This window comes from Helianthus annuus, chromosome 5, assembly GCF_002127325.2.
Source record: "Helianthus annuus cultivar XRQ/B chromosome 5, HanXRQr2.0-SUNRISE, whole genome shotgun sequence".
NCBI lineage: Eukaryota > Viridiplantae > Streptophyta > Magnoliopsida > Asterales > Asteraceae > Helianthus > Helianthus annuus.
The window spans coordinates 149,969,925-149,989,386 of NC_035437.2; positions in this window are offsets into that span (position 1 = coordinate 149,969,925).

A 19,462-nucleotide genomic window follows, 5' to 3' on the forward strand; every position below is an offset into this window, starting at 1 on the left:
CAATCCAATCCCGGAAAAGTTAAAGGAAGCATGCCTATGTAAAGGATTTGGATCCACTCTTACCGGATCAGCTCTTAAATGGCTGCTAAGTCTTCCCCCTTTCTCTATTACTTCATTTGCTAATTTAGTTAATTTATTCAATAACCAATTCTCTTGTAGTAGAAAATTTGAAAGATTAACTAGTGATTTATATAGGGTAACTCAAAGTCATAATGAATCATTAAGGGATTATATAACTAAATTTAGTAAAGAATCCTTGGACATTCCCAACTTGGATATGGCTACGGCTGTTGAAGCCTTCAAAATGGGACTGCTTAAGGATTCATTATTCTATGATGATCTTGTTATGACACCATGCAGGAATCTAGATGAAGTAAGAACTCGGGCACTCAGGTTCATCCGGCTAGAGGATGACAAGAGGATCCAGGAGAGACAAGTAGGATCCTCAAAACAGGAGAAGCAAGGATCCTCCTTCAAGAACAATAAATTCAAATCCTATCATAGAAATGACAACCAGAATGTGCATGCTGTTGACCAAGAAGATGATGATGAAGATTATCCTCCAATCTCAGAATATTGTTTTTCCGTTGATAATCATGAACTAATCCTTGCAATGCAGAATCTAGGAGAAAAAGCTAGGTGGCCCAGGAAGAATGATAAACCATCCGGGACTAAAGACAAGTCAAAATGGTGTGCATACCATGAGGATTTCGGGCATCTAACTGAAGAATGCATAGCTTTAAGAAAAGAAATTGGATATCTGTTAAGCAAGGGGCATCTAAAAGAATTGTTGGGAAGAAAAAAACAAAGGACTCAGGATCCTGAGAGGATCCCAGAAAAGGCTCCAGCCCCTCCGGCGAATGCACAAGTGATCAACTTTATTTCCGGAGGATCAGACATCTGTGGTACATCCTTCTCGGCGGCCAAAAGGCATGCAAAGGAAGCAAAAATGGATAATGGAGAGAGACCTATTCGAACATCAAGTGTCTCGGAAGGAAAGACGATAACGTTTGATGAGAATGATCGCATTAACATTCAGGATCCTCATCATGATAGCCCTGGATACACGATATGAAAGCAGTCCCATCCACCTATCATCAATGTGTGAAACTCCCTAGCCCATGGGGGATAATCAAGATCGACAGTGATCAGCAGGAGGCTAAGGATTGTTATACCTCATCCATGAAGCCAACCTCGAAGCCAAGGGAGCAATAGCAATTACAGTATCCTCCGAGGAATGTCTTGGAGGCAAGGGAACAAGATGTGGACGAAATCCTCTTGGATCCTAGTGATCCTGAATCAAAAATCTATATCGGATCAGGGATCCTTGGCAAGATGAAAGAAGACATGATATCCTTCCTCAAAAGAAGAAAGTCTACCTTCGCATGGAAGCACGAAGATATGACAGGTATATCTAAGGATATCATAACTCATAAACTTGGCATTGACAGGTCTATCAAACCAATCCATCAAAAAAGGAGGAAGTTTGCACCAGAAAGGAATGGCATTATCCAAGAAGAAGTAGAGAGACTACTTCGAGCAGGTATGATCAGAGAGGTAAAATATCCAAAATGGTTAGCCAATGTGGTCGTTGTCCAAAAGAAAAACGGAAAGTGGAGGGTATGTGTCGATTTCACTGATCTGAATAAGGCATGTCCCAAGGATCCTTTCCCATTACCCCACATTGACTCCATGGTGGATGCAACAGCGGGGCATGAACTGTTGACCTTTATGGATGCATCATCTGGATTCCAACAAATTCAGATGGAACCATCTGACCAAGAGGATACAGCCTTTATGACCCCAACCGGTTTGTATTGTTATATTGCCATGCCTTTTGGATTAAGAAATGCAGGTGCAACATATCAAAGGCTGGTGAATATGATGTTCAAAGATCAAATTGGACAAACTATGGAAGTATACATAGATGATATGGTAGTCAAATCAAAGAAAGCTGAGGATCACCTAAGGGATTTGGAAGAAGCATTTGATATCCTTGATAACTATAACATGAAGCTTAATCCTTCAAAATGCCACTTTGGTGTTAAGGCAGGTAAATTCCTAGGATATATGGTAACTCAGAGGGGCATTGAAGCAAGTCCGGAGCAAATTAAAGCACTAGTGAACATCAAATCCCCTGCCAATGCTAAGGATGTGCAAAGGCTAACAGGCAGGATAGCAGCTCTGAACAGGTTCATATCAAAATCCTCAGAAAAATGTAAAGAATTTTACGATATCCTAAGGAAGAACAAGAAGTTTGAATGGACTGAGAAACATGAGAATGCTTTACAAGCCCTTAAAGAATATATGTCCTCAGCACCAGCATTAATGAAACCCGGAAAAGGAGATGTGTTATCCTTATACCTAGCGGTATCCTCAACCGCTGTAAGTGCTGTCCTTGTTAAGGATCACGAAGGTACACAACATCCTATTTACTATGTAAGTAAGAGTTTACTTGATGCAGAATCCAGGTACTCACACCTTGAGAAACTTATTCTCGCATTAATTATGGCATCAACTAAGTTAAGACATTATTTTGAAACCCACACTATTGTTGTTAGAACTAATTTTCCAATCAAGAATGTCCTCAGGAAACCAGAGATGTCCGGAAGAATGGCTAAGTGGGCAGTAAAGCTTAGTGCCCATGATATAAGATATGAGCCTAGAACAGCCATCAAATCCCAAGCACTAGCTGACTTTGTGGCTGATTTCAGTAGTGATCTACAAAAGGAAGCAGAATTGGAAGTCCAGCAGCTGGATGAGACCAAGGATCCTTGGGTACTACACACTGACGGATCCTCAAATGTTAAGGGCACAGTGCTCGGCATACTACTAAAATCGCCACAGGGGGACATAATACCCCACTCCATAGCCTGTGAGTTCCAAGCAACTAACAATGAGGCTGAATATGAAGCCTTAATTGCTGGCTTACAAATTGCTAAGGATATGGGGGTGAAGTATCTTAAAGTATATGTAGACTCATTATTGATCACCAATCACTTTAATGGATCCTATGCTGTTAAAGGTGAAAAACTAACCAAATATTTAGAGATAGTCAAGGAATTGGCACTCTCTTTTGTCTCTTTCAGCTTAACACAGGTACCAAGGGAGGAGAACACAGAAGCTGATGCATTGGCCAACCTAGGATCATCCTTGAAGATTCCAGAAGATATAAGTATCCCTATCATCCATATCCTGGCTCCTGCTATTGAAAATCAGGTGGCCATGGAAATAGAAGAGGATACTGCAGTGATCCCTAGTGAAGAAGCTCAATCTTATTCAGGATCATGGATCTCACCAATCATGAGATACTTGCAATACGGGGAGATTCCGATGGGAGAAAATCCTAGAGCTTTCAGGATCAAGGTATCTCAATTCACAATTTTGAAAAATGTATTATATAAGCGATCTCTTGCAGGACCATATTTAAGATGTATCGAGGATCCTGAAATTGAAGAAGTGTTGAGAGACTTCCATGAAGGAGATTGTGGAAACCACACTGGGGGCAGAGCATTATTCTCAAGGATCCTTAGAACAGGATACTACTGGCCAACTATGAAAAGGGATGCTGTAGAATATGCTAAAAAGTGTGATCCTTGTCAAAGACACAGCAATATGCTCCATCAGCCAGCCGAATTGCTACATCCTATACCATCCTCTTGGCCATTCATGAGATGGGGGATGGATATAGTTGGCAAGCTCCCTAAAGCACCTGGTGGAAAAGTATTTATGCTTGCCATGACTGACTACTTCTCTAAGTGGATAGAAGCTGAAGCTTTTGCTCAAGTCAGAGAAAAAGAAGTTATATCCTTTATCAAAAGAAACATTATAACTAGATTTGGCATTCCCTCTGAAATTGTATGTGATAATGGTTCCCAATTCATTGGAAGCAGAACTACTAACTTTTGTGACAGTTGGGGAATTAAGATGATAACATCAACACCAGTTCATCCACAAGCCAATGGTCAAGCAGAATCATCCAACAAGATCATCATCAACAATCTGAAGAAGAAGCTAGGATCCAAGAAGGGGAAATGGGCAGAGGAGTTACCTTATGTGCTATGGGCTGATAGGACAACTCCCAAGAATGCCACTGGTCAAACACCTTTCTCTTTGGTATTTGGGGCAGAAGCAGTGATCCCAACAGAGATGGTGATCCCAACTGCTAGAACAAGTGCTCGTGATCCTGAAGAGAATGCTACAATCCTGGCTCAGGATTTGGATACTATTGAGGAAATCAGGGATCTGGCTAGGATAAGGATGGCAAGCTACCAACAAAGAATGGCTGGTGCTTACAACAAAAATGTTAGGATAAGGAAGTTCCAAGTCGGAGATATGGTGTTGAGAAAAGCATTCCAAAACACTATCAATCCTGCTGACGGGAAGTTAGCACCAAAGTGGGAAGGTCCTTACTTGATTGAAGCTGAAGCAGGAAAGGGGGCATACAGATTGCTAACCATGGAAGGAAATTTGTTACCAAGAGCCTGGAATGCTGTTCACTTAAAGAAGTACTTTATGTGAACATGATCCTTCAAGCATGTGATCCTTACATTGAAGTATCCTCGAAGGATCCCGGTGATGTCAGTGATCCTTACTCTGGTAATGTCCTTATCTTAAAACTATTACATTTCCTTACTTTTTACCAAAGGATAAGGATCCTGTATCCTTCATCCTCTTCTCACGAACCATTTGAGTTATGATAGTTCAGGTATCTACAGCATATCGTCAGAGATCTTCAAAAGCAACGCAGATCCTTGGGTTCAACCCCAGTTATCCTTGGGATTATCCCCAGTTTCCGCCAGCAGCGCACGATGATCCTGATATAGTTCACGTCTTTGGGACCAGTACCCACTTCCGGGGCTGACAACCTCATCGTACTGGCTATACCCAGGATCCTACGTATAATGGTAGACGTACCATACATCCGTTCCTAAGGTTTCTAACGTTTTCACGTTAGCTAAGGTTTTGACATTTTCATGTCACTAAGTTTGGATAGTCGCCAGTAAGGGCCATACTCCAGTTTACATATGATCCTTTGGGCTTGTCCCCAGTTATCCTTTGGGCTTGTCCCCAGTTATCCTTTGGGCTTGTCCCCAGTGATCCTTTGGGATCATCCCCAGTTATCCTTTGGGTATGTCCCCAGTTATTAATTTATCTTTTACATTTGTTTAGTCCCAAGTTATGTTCCGTTTTTCAGGTTCTCGAAGTTAAACAAATAAGGATCCTTAATCCTTATTATCCGTTAAAATTTCACTTTCAGTTATCTTGATTAAAGGTTAGGATCCTAACTTGGATCCTCAGGTATGATCCTTGACTATTCTGATTATACTAAACAACCCTTACACTTTGACAACTAAACCTATGATCCTTGAAATTGATTGCTTCAAAAATCTTCAGTGTCAGGATATTTGATGTGGGATCATATCCTAAATTTATTAAACATGGTTTGCTCAACTCTTGTTACTCTAACAAATATATTTCTAAAACAACTGGAAAATAAAGAGGATAAATAAAGGATAACAACACGAGATAAGCCAGAAAGATTAAAGTTATATTATTAACAAAAGGATCTTAAACCCTTTCAAAAAAGTTGTCAAAATTGCCAACCCACATTTCTACCAGCAAAACGTGGCCCGTCCACATGGGTTGGCAAAGGGTGTCCATTGTCTGTGCGGTCTTAGCAGGTGCGGGAAATTAAAAGCGGCAGGATCACAAAGGCTTCATCCCCCAAACAGAGGATCCCTCCACCATTTGCGATCCTACCTATTGTCCGAAGGATCCAGGATCCTTAACCCTAAAAACTATTGTTTAAGTACAGACCATAAATTGTTTCAAACATCAACAACCACAAAAATCACTACCAAACCTAAAAAATTGGGCTCCGGCCTAGTCTCGAAATATCCATCATCGCCCAATCCAGCAGCTTAAGCCTTCGCTGCTCCATCGCCACCAGCTTCTCCACCCTGATCCATGCCAGCATCACCACCTTCAAGCATAGGGATATCCTCAGCTTCATCATCGTCCTCCAATTCCGCCAGCCTTGCCTTCCAACCCTCCACATCCCATGAGCTCTTGTCGAAGGCAGGATCCTGAGCCTCCGCAGCCATCTGCAATTGTATCTTATACATAGCAATTGCGGCAGAGACCTTGGCATCCTGGGTGATCTCCTGCTTTTCGCCATCCATGTTGATCAGCATTTGAGCAGCCTCATCCTTTGTAGCCCGGAGCTCCTTCTCAAGATCAGCTATCTTAAGATCCTTCAACACGCCCATTTGTTGAAGGTCGGCGATTTGGCTTTCCTGATCTTCGACATGGCCAAGGTAGGTCTCTACTTCAGCAAGTTTCTGCAAAAAGGGAAAAAGGTAAGATCAGGACCAGGTGATCCTCAAAGAAACAGAATATACAGACAGGATACTCAAGTAGGATAGCAAACAGGGGCAATGATCCTTACTTCATTAACATAATCAAGAAACTGCTGGCGGAGCAGGGGAAATCCTTGGAGATCCTCGGAAGTCTTTCTCTTCTTCCCCTTTCCCCTAACAGGTGCTTTAGGGGCCGAAGCAGAGGGACTGGCAACAGAAGTCTTCTTTCTTGAAGACTTGACATTGGCAAGATCATCAATACCAAACTTGGAGGCGGACTTGACAGATTTCCCAGCGCCTACACAATCAAAATAAGATAAGTACTTTAACTAATTCAAAAAATCCTACATAGAACTACTTTTTAATGAGGATACTTACTTGACATTGTGGCAGATGCGGAGGATACTTCCTGTGAATCTTGAATGGCAACTTGAAAACTTCCTGTCTCCGGATCAAGCTTCTTGAAGGCCAAAAGCCTCTCTTTTGCCGCAGGTGTCAGCTTCAGATAAGAGATGGAGATAGATGCACAATAAACAAATAACAAAGAAAGACATTAGTGACAAGTCTGATGGTGATCCTTCCAGGATCCTCTATCCTACCATGAGTAGCCCACTCCTTGGGCAGATCCTTCCCATTAGGGATGGTATCCTTCCTAACAAAGAAAAATCGTCGCTTCCAATTTATATCATTCTTGGTGACCTTAAGAACAGGGTGATCCTCCCCAGCTTTCCGTTTCAACAAGTACCGACAGGAACCAAACGTGGTAAGATCATATAGCTCAGCCAGCTCCGACATCCCTAAGTCAATCCCCTCCTGCTCAATGATCCTCTCAAGGGTATACAGAACCCTCCAGATCATCGGCATGGCTTGGATATAAGACATGCCGGTCAGGGAAAAGAAGGATTGGGTGAAGGCTGGAAAAGGATACGAATATCCTATGGTAAACGGAGTTGCAGGAAAGGCCACCCAGGTGTCGGAAACAAAATCACTTAGAGCGGTGGAAGTGAATGACTTGAAGATAGCATCCGCCGGAAAACAGTGACGGATCCTATCAACATGAGCATTAGTGAAGCAGCACCTCTCCATAGGAGAGTCTTTGACGATCCCTTGGCTTTTCAGGGGACTGCTCTTCTTGTGATCCTTGTGAGGTGAATTTCGGAGCAACATACTCTTGGCAGAATAAAAACAGGAAGCAGAAAAACAGAGCAAGAGAAGGAAGAAAGAGAAGAGAATACCTGATCGATCTTCGGTAGAGATTATAAAGGGAGAATATCTTGAATTTAAATGCAGATTGATCCTAACCCTATCTCCTATTTATAATCATGATTTGCAGGGATGTCACCTCAGTGACGTAAAGGTTGCAACGGCTAGTCCGGTTATAACGGCTAGTCATCCGAGTCGCCCGTTGCAGATAAGATCAAAGCAAAATATAACTCGTTAATTTACAATAAACTCCTTATATTTTGGGGGCAATTGTTAGGGCTGGATTTTTATGATATATGATCCTTACATGTGATCCTTGTTTCTTTAGCAGATAGTGATCCTCAGCGGGACTACAGGATCAGGATCATGGACCATTATAGGATCGTCATACTAACAGTTACCTTCATTGAATTAAATGATATTATGCAGGAACATCTAGCAGGATCCGTTCTTAACATCACGATCAAAGGACGCGTCTTTACAATTATAGCATGTGCTTAATCGGAGATGGACGTTGCAAAGGATATGGAAACTTGGCATGATTTAAGGGCGACAATTTAGGCTAGATTTACTTTTATTTCTAAAGGGGTAATGAGCTGATTGTTAGTCTTTTTACCTAAAATAGGTCACCTACACTTGTATATATAACACTCTTCCCCATTCGGAAGGACACACAACACAATTCTCACACGCTTAGACACTCGAAACTATAGTGATCCTTGTACTCAGCTCATTATCATCCGAAGTTGTAACCATTTTTCTTATATTGAAGTTTGGTGATCGGTAGTTGCCATCACCCGAGGTTTTTTATGCCGGAGATCATACATTGATCAAGGGCTTTTTCCTCGTATAAATCATTGTGTCTTTGCATATTTCATACTGAAGTGATCCTTTACTTTTTCAATAAACCAAGCATCATACCCCGTTTACATAAAGTTTGGTTGCATTATCCTTGTGTGATTTTTGACCAAAATAGGTTGGAGACCATATTCGAGTACTTGGCGTTCTGTATGTATTCAATGTCTCAGTGATCTAAGTCCCCAGGGGGAAAGGTGAGGTTAGAGCCTAGGTATAACAACAGAAACCTAATTCGCTGTAACCTATAGCTCTGATACCAATCTGTCACACCCCGAAATATCAGAGCATTGGCGTGACTGGACTGGTATCTTCATTGCACAGCGGAAGCAAATAATTTAGGTCTTTTAGAAAATGAACGCCACTAAGTACTCGACTCTTCATGGTCATGCTATTCCAACCGCGCCTTGTCTTAGAATGCAACCTGAGAAAGAACATGCGAAAAAATCAACATAAAGTTGAGCGAGTTCATAAAATCTTTTGAGTTGTGAAAGATTTGAAATAAATCTTTGGAATAACCGGTTTTCGAAATGGTATTGAGAAAACGAATTTAAAAATCATTTTCTTGTCCAGTTATATGAGGATTTTGTATTTGTAACGATCTATGATCGTAAAACCATGTATTTGTCAAGTATGTATAACCGTCAATGCCCACCCTGACTTTGACTCTATGCTCGTATAAACCAATACTTTGAATTTGTATAAAACATGGTTTTTATTTTGTATAAATCAAGCGTTTTGTAAGCGTGTATGATAAAAATCCCTGGTGTTATGGGTGAAATTCTGAGCCCATATCCTGGAAAATATCTTGATATATATCCTGTTCATATTGTATCTGTTTACATCCGGGATGCTGATTCAGGATATTGGTAACATCCTGAATGGTATCCTCAGGATCACTAACGGATTAAATGCAGGTACGTGGGTTAAAGCTAGCAACGTTAACAAGACCTATTCCACGGAGGACTCGGTCCAAGTCGTTCAAGGAAAGACGTTGGAGCCGTATTACTCGGTTTACAACGTCTATAATGGAATATTCGGAGTAGCCTATATTTGTAGGGATTATTGTTTGTAATTCGTTACTATAAATAGTGGGTATATCAGATCAACCAGGACATCACAATCACACTCTCTACACTCTAACACTTGCTCTCTCGCAACTTTCACAAATTCATTGTAACACTTAGCGATCTGATCTATATCCTGCACTGTATCCTGAAGTTTAAAGCAATAAGAAGAACTAGGCAGCTGCGATTGTCAGCTCCCGAGGTTTTATGCCGGCGGTCTAGATTGATCAAGGGCTTTCCTCGTACATCTCGTGTCATTTACTTTACCTTTTTGCTCATTGTTTGATCGTAGATACAGCTCAATATCCTGAGCCGTATCCTGAACACTGTTTTTCCAAAGAACATAACCAGCATATTTTCAACACACTTTTTAGCACACTACCTCACTTAACTAATTTGATCACTTAATTGCTTCGGTAATTTTTGACCAAAACAATTTGGCGCCCACCGTGGGGCGAGTGGTGCTCTCTTTACTAAAAATCTCAGTGAAATCGTTAATTGGTTTTCTGTTTTCAAAACTTTTTGCCACATTGTTTACAATGGCCTCAAGATCAAACATGAGCTCTTCTACTGTGTCTGCTACAACTTCTGCAACAGTTGGTTCGGTGCTTCCACCGCCTCCTCCAAGGATGCCAGCCTCTACACAATCTCAAGATGTTATCCCTACTCGGAGTGTCCAGGGATCCGCTCCTGTTTTAGCTTCTAACGATGAAATTCTAACCTTATTTGGAAGTGTGCAGGAACAAATGAGGCAGCAACAGGAAAACGAACCAAATGCTTTTAAGAGAAATACAACTCCTGAAGTCTGGCTCGAGCAGATCTGCTGAGGATAATCTCACTCCATTACATCCCAGAGCGTTGAACTTTAGTTCAGCTGTGTATACTGAGGATAACAGGGGGAATATTGTACCCACCCTTCCTCAGAATCATACTCCTGAAATACCCTCCTCGGTCAGGATATCAACCATGAGGAACTCAGGATATGCTTCAGGATATGGGCTAAATCCTCTAACGGGTAACGTATCAAATAATAATAATGTTATTGCCACTAACAGTGTTGGATCTCTGCAGGATACAACTGTAACGTCAGAATTATCCAGGGAGCTTCAGAAGTTAAAGGATATGATATCCAGTGTACCTGGGGTGGTGCAGCCAATTCCTGAAGTATCCCAGGATAGCCACAGGATATCTCGGTTCGTGCATCCCATATGTGATGCTGAAATCCCAAAAAGATTCCAGACTCCAAACATGAAGCTTTACGACGGAACCACGGATCCTGAAGAGCATATTGCCCAGTATAGGGAAAGGATGGAGATCAACCCTATCCCTCCGGAGCTCAAGGAAGCGTGCCTGTGCAAGGGTTTTGGTTCAACCCTGACAGGATCGGCTTTGAAATGGCTCTTGAATGTTCCTCCACATTCGATTACATCTTTTGCTCACTTAGTAAATTTATTTAATAGTCAATTTTCTTGTAGTAGAAGCTCTGAAAAATTAACAAGTGATCTCTACAGGATAACACAAGGGCCTCAGGAATCCCTTAGGGATTATGTGAACAAGTTCAGCCGGGAATCACTAGGCATTCCCCACCTTGATGTTGCAACAGCTGTGCAAGCTTTCAAGATGGGGCTGCAAAAGGATTCTCAATTCTATCAAGACCTTGTAATGAACCCATGCAGGAACCTGGATGAAGCCCGGAACAGGGCTCTAAGATATATTCGGTTGGAGGATGACAGAAAAATGCAAGAAAAGATGAATGCATCCTCAACATATGAATCGACTAACAGGAAATCGGAATCCTCATATAGACCATATCGCTCTAAGCCATATGGCAGAAATGATAACAAGAGAGTGAATGCTGTTGAAGACGAGGATCCTGAAGAATATCCTGAATTATCTGAATATTGTTTTTCTGTTAATATACATGAAGTAATGTATGCTATGCAGGGTTTGGGAGATAAAGCCAGGTGGCCTCGAAAGAATCAACAAAAAGCAGATTGGAAAGACAAGTCGAAATGGTGTGCTTTCCACGAAGATTTTGGACATATGACTGAGGATTGCATCGCTCTGAGGAAAGAAATCAGCTCCCTTCTAGGCAAGGGATATTTGAAAGATCTCTTAGGTAGAAAGAAGAATAAGGGTCAGGATACTGAGAAGGATCCTGAGCGAGAGGCATCACCTCCCGCCGATGCCAAGATAATCAACTTCATTTTAGGAGGGTCCGACATTTGCGGAACTTCGTATTCGGCGGCCAAGAGACATGCAAAGGAAGCTAAGGCCGAGAGGGGAGACAAACCTATCAGGATGACCACGCTCACAACTGACAAAGTGATCACTTTTGATGCAGATGATAGGGATACTGTCCAGGATCCTCACCATGATGCTCTGGTAATAACATTATATGTGGCTAACCATTTTGTACGCAGGATATTGGTTGATAATGGCAGCTCCGTCAACATAATACAACTGGAGACTCTGAAGAGAATGAATGTGTCTCCGATGGATATCATTTCGAAGTCTACTGTGCTCGTTGGTTTCAGTGGAGAAGCTAGGAACAAAGTGGGAGAGATAAGGCTACCCGTATATGTTGAAGGAGTCAACAAGATGCAACGTTTCTGTGTGATGGATTCTCTATCCTGCTATAACATCATCCTAGGAAGACCATGGATCCATGATATGAAGGCCGTTCCATCAACGTATCACCAATGCATCAAGATCCCTACCCCTTGGGGGGTTGTCAAGATCGACAGTGATTAGCAGGAGGCGAAAGAATGCTACTCATCCTCGATGAAATCCTCAACCAAACCTAGTGCAGCATAGCAATTAAAGACGCGGGCCCAGGATATCATGGAGGATCCGGAGCAGGATGTGAAGAAAATTATCCTAGACCAGGATAATCACGATATTTCGGTGCTCGTGGGAACCAATATCCCTCAGGATATTGAAGAACAATTAATTAACTTTTTGAAATGCAGGATGTCAACGTTTGCGTGGAAGCATGAGGATATGACAGGTATATCTAAAGACATTATTACTCACAAGCTTGGAATTGACAGGTCGTTCAAACCTATACAACAAAAGAGAAGGAAATTCGCCCCTAAGCGGAATGCAATTATCCAAGAGGAAGTTGAAAGATTACTGAAGTCCAGGATGATTAGAGAAGTCAAATTCCCTAGATGGCTAGCAAATGTGGTGGTGGTTCAAAAGAAGAATGGGAAGTGGAGAGTCTGTGTAGACTACACAGACCTGAACAAAGCTTGTCCAAAAGACCTATTCCCTCTGCCTCATATAGACTCGATGGTGGATGCCACTGCCGGTCATGAAATGTTGACCTTCATGGATGCATCCTCAGGATTCCAGCAGATTCAAATGGAACCTTCGGACCAGGAGGATACTGCTTTCATGACACCAACAGGTATTTATTGTTATACTGCTATGCCTTTCGGTTTAAAAAATGCAGGTGCAACGTACCAGAGATTGGTGAATATGATGTTTAAAGACAAACTGGGGGACACCATGGAAGTGTACATTGATGATATGGTGGTCAAATCCAAGAAAGCTGAGGATCATCTTCAGGATATTAAGGGAGCATTCGATATCCTGGACCAGTATAATATGAAACTTAATCCTGCAAAGTGTCATTTTGAAGTGGGGGCAGGAAAGTTTTTAGGATACATGGTGACAAAAAGAGGGATAGAGGCAAGCCCGAAGCAGATCAAAGCTATCTTGAATATAAAGTCTCCCTCGAATATGAAGGATGTTCAACGGCTAACAGGACGAGTGGCAGCCTTAAATAGATTCATATCAAGATCCTCGGAAAAGTGTAAAGAATTCTATGATATCCTGAAGAAGAATAAAAGGTTTGAGTGGGGTGAAAAGCATGAAGCAGCCCTGCAGGATTTGAAGCAGTATCTCTCAACCGCACCTCTATTGATGAAGCCTGATGATGGTGAACCATTATCCTTGTATCTGGCAGTATCAGGGAATGCAGTAAGTGCAGTACTTGTAAAGGATCACGAAGGTCAGCATTATCCTGTTTATTATGTTAGCAAAAGTTTGTTAAATGCTGAAACTAGATATTCTCACCTAGAAAAACTTATACTAGCTCTAGTAATGGCATCAACAAAGCTTAGACATTATTTTGAAACACATAGGATTCATGTTAAAACTAATTATCCTGTTAAGAATGTGCTTAGAAAACCGGAGATGTCGGGTAGAATGGCCAAGTGGTCAGTAAAATTAAGTGCCTATGATTTAGTATATGAACCTAGAAATGCCATAAAGTCTCAGGCTTTAGCTGACTTTGTGGCTGATTTTAGTAGTGACATTCAGGACGAGGTAGACCTAGAAGTTCAACAGTTAGGAGAATCCTCAGGATCCTGGACATTATATACTGATGGTGCATCTAATGTAAGAGGAGTAGGATTAGGAATACTACTAAAATCGCCACAGGGGGACATAATACCCCAGGCTGTTAGATGTGAATTCCCTGCTACTAATAATGAGGCAGAATACGAAGCCTTAATCGCAGGATTAGAATTGGCTAAGAATATGAATATTAAGAATTTGCAAGTATATGTTGATTCCTTGTTAATTACTAATCATTTTAATGGATCCTATGCAGTCAAGGGTGAGAAACTAATGGAATACCTCGGTATTCTTAAAAAATTAGCAGGATATTTCGATGTTTTTACACTTGAACAGGTACCAAGAGAGGATAACGCCGAAGCAGACGCATTAGCAAACTTGGGATCATCAATCAGGATACCGGAAGGAATCCCAATACCGATATTACATATCCTGTATCCTGCAACGGATCCTCAGCATAAGGAAGTAGCAAGTATTCAAGATCCTGAAGTGGTGTATCCTGGAGAGGATCCTAAATCCTGGACAACTCCAATTATGAGATATCTCAAGGAAGGACATATCCCCGAAGACGAAAATCCTAAGGCATTTAGGATGAAGGTATCACGATTCACTATCATAAATAATATTCTATACAAAAAATCTCTTGCAGGGCCATACTTGAGATGCTTGGAGGATCCTGAAGCCAAAGAAGTACTTCAGGATATACATGAAGGGGATTGTGGTAACCATACCGGGGGCATGTCATTATTTTCGAAAGTGCTAAGGACAGGTTATTATTGGCCAACAATGAGAAAAGATGCTGCAGAATATGCTCGAAGATGTGATGCATGTCAGAGGCATAGTAACATATTGCATTAACCAGCTGAACCACTATATCCTATAGCATCCCCTTGGCCGTTCATGAAATGGGGGATGGATATAGTAGGGAAGTTACCAAAAGCTCCGGGAGGAAAAGTCTTTATGCTGGCAATGACGGATTATTTCTCTAAGTGGGTTGAAGCGGAAGCATTTGTGCAAGTTAGAGACCAAGAAGTAGTATCCTTCATAAAGAGGAATATCCTGACCAGGTTTGGAGTACCAGCTGAAATCATTTGTGATAATGGGTCCCAGTTTATAAGCAAAGGGACTACTGACTTTTGCAAGAATTAGGGAATCAAAATGATAACGTCTACTCCGGTGCATCCTCAAGCGAATGGACAAGCTGAATCTTCAAACAAGATAATAGTGAATAACTTAAAGAAGAGACTTGGAGCCAAAAAAGGAAGATGGGCAGAGGAATTACCCTTTGTGTTATGGGCTGACAGGACAACGGTAAAAAATGCAACCGGCCAAACCCCATTCTCCTTAGTATTCGGAGCGGAAGCAGTAATTCCAACGGAAATGGCAATACCTACTGCAAGATCTATCCTACAGAATCCTGAGCAGAATCCTGAAACCTTATGTCAAGATTTGGATACCATAGATGAAAAAAGAGATGCAGCAAGGCTAAGGATGGCAGCATATCAACAAAGAATATCCAGAGCATATAACAAAAACATAAGGACTAGGAGATTTCAAGTTGGTGATTGGGTGCTAAGAAAGGCTTTTCAGAATACTACTAATCCTGCCGATGGCAAGTTAGCTCCGAAATGGGAAGGACCATACGAAGTTGAATCAGAAGCAGAGAAAGGAGCATACAGACTCAAGAATATGGAAGGGGATATGCTACCAAGGTCTTGGAATGCTATACACTTAAAGCTCTATTTCAAGTAAGAATAGAATTTAATTTCTATCCCAGAACGGTATGTATTCTATCTCTTTTAAATATATTTGTTTATTATCTTGAACACAATACTGACTTAGGCATCGGAGGGGTGTTAGCCAAGCTAACACCCACCTTAGTTCACAATTGTTTTGCAGCATATGCTCCAGGATATAGCTCCAGGATGTATACTCAGGATAACTCGGAAGATTAGAGGATTGGCCCCCTCTCTCACGTTTAAGGGATACTGATCCCTTCACAGGTTTAAAGGTATTCACCTTTCTCCCGAATTGGGTTTAAACACCCCGCCTGGAGCGCAAGTTATCCAGGGATAGTTCAAGGTGGCGGGACCAGTTCATGTAAAAGTGGCTGACAATTTCGTTACTGTTAGCTATACCCTGGATCCTCAAGGTATATGAGGATTGATCACCCTCTCTCATGAAAGGGTATTTTCATACTCTCTAAGGTTTAAAGGTTTTCACCTTTCTAAGTCTTGGAGTTTATACACTCCCGCCTGTAGCGCATGAAACTCAGGGTTTATCCCCAGTATACTAAGGGTTCATTTCAAGATATCAAGGGTTTTGCCCTGGGGTATTTGGAATTCATTCGAGTCAAAAATATGAATACATTTGTGTTTCTATGTTAAGTACAGGGGACATACGTTATACTATTCTGAGGATGGATTCGAGTTTATAAGTATGCACTGGGGACAAGCATATAATGAAGAATTGAAATTGATTCACTGAGAATCTCTGGTATGATCTTTCCTTTTTATTTAGACAACTAATAGGTTGTATTTTAATTAGAATATCTTTCAGGATATTCACCGGGATACATTTATAACGTGTTCTCAAAAATGTTCAAACAAAACAATTTTCACAAGTGAAATTTATATATCAACAACAACAATGGTAAAACCAAAAAAGGGTTATATTATTAACATAGCAAAAGATTATGCTCTTGGCTTCGTCTCAAACCGAGACCCATCCACCAAAAGCATAGTTAGTTTCCTAACATATTTACTTAACAAATGAAGGCTTCGTCTTGGAACCCAAGATACCTCCACCTTCACTTGTTAAAAGCGTTCAAAACAAACCATACTAACTGATGACCAAGGGCTTCGTCCTGAAACTCAGGATCCCTCCACCTTTGGCCACCATATTGTCTACGTGCAGGAAATTGAAATTGTTCAACAAACAAGAAAAGTAAATTGTTCAAGACATCAACCATTAAACCTAAAAAAGTGGGCTCCGGCCTAGGCATCAATATCCATCATCGCCCACTCTGCTGCCCTCACACAGCGGCATCTTCTCCTGCTTTCCCCGGCTCCTCAGCACCAGCATCCTCACCAGCATCCTGTCCAGCATCCTCACCAGCATCCACTCTGGCATCCTTCTTGTCTCCAGCCTGATCCGCCACCTCTGCTGACTTGGAAGATTCACCGGCTTCAGATGGAAGTGGCACAGCTTTTCCTCCAAGCTCCTTTAGCTTGGCCACCCAAGAGTCAACCGGCCAAGCTGGGCACGCGAGGCCTGTCTCCTTGGCCTCATAGGCCATCTTGATGCGTGCTTGTAACAGGGAGACAATAGCAGAAGTCTTGATTCCTTCCCGGAAATTGATCATGGCCTGATCATGATCCATTTGCACGGTGGCCAATTTGAGCTCGCCATCCTGGGTGACCTTTTTCAGCTTATCCTCATAGTGCCGACTCTTCGCTTCAGCAATGGCACCTTGGTCGGCAACAGTAGTTTCAAGCTGCTTAATCCTGGCTTCATGGAGTGCAACAGTACCACATGCATCATTGTACAAGTGGAGCAAATGCTGGAGGCCCTGTGCATCAATAACAGGTACGAATTAGAATATATGTATCTATAATGACCAAGATATCCTATCAGGATATCCTGTTAGGATATCCAGGCAGGATATATGTGCAGGATATATATGCAGGGTATGCGTCAGGATATTACCTTGTTAAGGAAGGATGTCATTGGCTCTAAGGAATCAGTAAAGCTGAGATCGTCATAGGAGAACCCTCCTGAGCTTGGAGCACTGACTTCAAGGCCCTTCCTCTTTTTCGCTGTGGAAGCACGAGTCCTTGGGTTGGCCTTGGGAGCTGGGAGTGGCTTGGAGCTGGTGGCAGCAGGAGCCTCCTTCTTGACTATGGTTGGAGTTGGATAGCTGTCAAGCTCGTCAAGGTCTAGATAGACTGGAACTTTGCTGGAATCTGCACACAGGGAGTAAAATTCTAAACCTTTCCTAAAGATATCAAATAAAAACATGTATCTACAGGATATCTTGCAGGATCCTTACCAGACATGTTTGCGCTTGAAAGAGGGCTTGGAGTTGGGGAGATGGGTTGAAACTTCTCTCTGCTTCGGTAAGGAGCCTGATGGCGTCTATTCTTTTTTGAGAATCTGCAAGGGGAGGTGCTAGCTTCCTAAAATCAGCTGTACAAGAAAACGACAAAGTCAGTTCAGGATATAAAGCAGGATAACAAGCAGGATCATCTTTAAACCCTAAATCCTACCCTTCTTCAACCAATTCACCGGATAATCCGCTCCACCAGGGATTGAATCTCTTTTTACAAAAAAGAATTTGGATTTCCATTCCTCTTCATTCCTGGTGGCTCGGAGGATCAATGGGTCACTGGAGGTAGAATAAAACAAGAACCGACAAGAGCCGTGGCACCTAAGTCGGTATGCTAGAGGGAGGTCATTAACAGAAAGATCGGGGATATGGTTGTTCTTGATTTGATCAAGAACAGACAAGACTCGCCAAAGCATTGGCATTGTCTGACTGAAGCAGATCTTTGTGACATTAAAGAACTCAGTGATGAAATCCGAGAAAGGAAATTGCAACCCTAAGGTGAAAGAAAAGGCATTAAAACACAACCACTCGTCAGAAACCATGTCTGATCGGATTTCCCGATCAAACGGCCGGAACACCGTCTCTTTTGGGAAGATGCCGGAGGTTTTAAGGACTGACAAGTGTGCACCGTCGAAGGTACATATTTCTTTCTCCAGATCCTGGAGAATATTTTGATGGATGAACGTGGGAGCAGAGTCGCCGGAACTAGATCTTGTCTGCCTTGCCATATTATCACCGGAATATTGGGGAGAATGAAGAATGGAGTTGAGAGAGAAATCTTTACCTTTTTTCTCCGGTAGAGGTTAAATGAAGATCAGGATGAGAAGATATAGGGTATGATGAGTAAATATAGGCCGGGTGGTTGAAAGCTGTCACATCAATGGTCTTATCTCTTAATTGCCTCGGCCATTGTGAAAAATGTAACCGTTAGGATATCAAACGGTAACATTTTTGGGGACAATTGTTATGGGTGAAATTCTGAGCCCATATCCTGGAAAATATCTTGATATATATCCTGTTCATATTGTATCTGTTTACATCCGGGATGCTGATTCAGGATATTGGTAACATCCTGAATGGTATCCTCAGGATCACTAACGGATTAAATGCAGGTACGTGGGTTAGAAGCTAGCAACGTTAACAAGACCTATTCCACGGAGGACTCGGTCCAAGTCGTTCAAGGAAAGACGTTGGAGCCGTATTACTCGGTTTACAACGTCTATAATGGAATATTCGGAGTAGCCCATATTTGTAGGGATTATTGTTTGTAATTCGTTACTATAAATAGTGGGTATATCAGATCAACCAGGACATCACAATCACACTCTCTACACTCTAACACTTGCTCTCTCGCAACTTTCACAAATTCATTGTAACACTTAGAGATCTGATCTATATCCTGCACTGTATCCTGAAGTTTAAAGCAATAAGAAGAACTAGGCAGCTGCGATTGTCAGCTCCCGAGATTTTATGCCGGCGGTCTAGATTGATCAAGGGCTTTC